Genomic DNA, 2436 nt, shown 5'->3' with positions numbered 1-2436 from the left:
ATGTGTGTGTGTGTATATATATATGCATACACACACAGAGGGAAAGAGAGAGAGAGAGAGAGATTTAACTGGGGTGGGATAAATCCCATGCCAGCTAGCACTACTACCCCCTCTACCTGCAACTTTCTCCCTTACCACCACCACCACTATTGCTATCAGCTTCTCCTTCACCACCCACTACTCCTTTAAAGATATTTTCTTGAGGGTTGTTGCACACAGGATCCAGTAAGTAAGGGTGGGGTGGGAGCAGGAAAGGTGTGGCAAGCTGGGTAGATGGGAGTATGGGTGTGGTTTGTCCTAAAAATAGTAACTGTTGTAACAAAATCTTGTAAAAAAAAAAAAGAAAAGAAAATCCATAGCCACCACAGCAGAACAGCAGAGAACAGTTATCAGCTTTAAATTACCTTGATGGAGGAAATGACTATTAACTCAATATTAACTACATTTACCATGTCTCGTTATAAAACTTAATGAAGATTAATTAAATAAACTTACTTTTGTGTCTTAATAATAATATATATTTATATATACGATGGGCTTCTTTCAGTGTCTTCTACTATGGCCTGAGGCTACAGTAGAAGACATTTGCCTAAGGTGCCATGCAGTGAGACTGAACCCAGAACCATGTGGTTGAGAAGCAAGCTTATTACCACACAGCCACATCTGATATATGTAATTTATTTTAAGGGTTACGCAAGGGTAAACAGGTTGAGAAACACTGTTCTAATGATTCTGCTCATTATTAAAGATCTCAAAATTTAAGCAATACTTCATCCCTAAACTTTAGAGTTACTTTAACCCAACTGAAAACATTGTCTTTGTATGACTGCAAATATTTATATATTTCTTTCATCTTTTATCATTTACTTATTTCAGTCATTTGACTGCAGCCATGCAGGGGCACTGCCTAGAAGAGTTTTAGCTGAATAAATCAACCCCCAGGACTTTTCTTTTAAGCCTAACACTTCTTTCTATCGGTCACTGTTGCTGAACTGCTAAGTTACAAAGATGTAAGCACACCAACACATGTTGTCAAGTAATGATGGAGGACAAACACAGACACACACATGAAGATATCTGTATATATATATATATGTGTGTATTCGATGACTGGCACCCGTGCCAACGTCATCTCCTTCATTGGACATGAAACTCAGCTTGCAAAGACTTATTGAGGCAAGCGAAAGCGAAATCGTGATGGCACCTGTGTCCAGCATCGCCTTTCTGGTACTTGTGCCCGTGGCATGTATAAGGACTTTCGAGTGAGATCGTTGCCAGTGCCCCTGGACTGGCTCTTGTGCGGGTGGCAAATAAAATACAACATTTTGAGCGTGGCAGTTGCCAGTACCGCCTGACTGGCCTTCGTGTCAGTGGCACGTAAAAGCACCCACTACACTCTCGGAATGGTTGGCGTTAGGAAAGGCATCCAGCTGTAGAAACTCTGCCAAATCAGATTGGAGCCTGGTGTAGCCATCTGGTTTCACCAGTCCTCAGTCAAATCGTCCAACCCATGCTAGCATGGAAAGCGGACGTTAAACGATGATGATGGTGATGATGATGATGATGATATTCTACCATATCCACTCACAAGGCTTTTGTCAGCCCAAGGCTATAGTAGAAGACACTTGCCCAAAGTGCCATACAGTGGGACTGAACCTTGAACCATGTGGTTGGAAAGCAAGCTTCTTACCACACAGCCACTATATATATGTTCGTTTGTTTGTGTGTTTTTGTGTATGTGTATAAACATTTAGCCCTTCAAATATACATTTATATATACCTATGTGTGTGTGTGTGTGTGTGTCTGTGTTTGTTTCCTACAACCAATGTTGGTTTGTTTTCCTCCCCATAACATAACAGTTCAGTAAGAAGGAACCAATAGAATTAGTCCCAGGTTATGAAATAAGTACTGGTGTCAATTTGTTGACTAAACCCGTCAAGGTGGTGGTGCTCCAGAATGGCCACAATCTTAGGATTGTGGCCATTCTGGGACCCCAAGTAAAAGATAGAAGATATGGCTGTTGTTTAACTCGCAGTTCATCTCTGACAGAACTAAAGACGGTTCTGTAATCAATTACTATTCTAATAGCCATCACCATGTTCCTTCCAGATTTTCTTCTGGAATAGTGTTCCATGGACAACATTAACCCAATGTGTTCCTTTTTTTTTTTTCTTTTAAATTAATATGATTGGTGTGTGTTGAGGGAAACTTGACTGCTATTTCTAGCTGGTCGAGTAACCACACAAAGCTGCCTCTTGCAGTGATTAAGTCATAGACTAAGGAAAGCAGGATGGGGTGGGGGAAAGTTGATTACATTATCAGGAGATGATGTCTAATAGTTTCCATGTGGATGTTTGTGTATGTATGCATGTGTGTATGTATGCATGTGTGTATATCTGTGTGTGTGTGTGCGTGTGCATGTGTGTGTGTGTGTG

Source organism: Octopus bimaculoides, chromosome 22, assembly GCF_001194135.2.
Source record: "Octopus bimaculoides isolate UCB-OBI-ISO-001 chromosome 22, ASM119413v2, whole genome shotgun sequence".
Taxonomy (NCBI): Eukaryota; Metazoa; Mollusca; class Cephalopoda; order Octopoda; family Octopodidae; genus Octopus; species Octopus bimaculoides.
The sequence above is the reverse complement of the archived record's forward strand: the minus strand, read 5'-3'. Positions refer to the sequence as shown.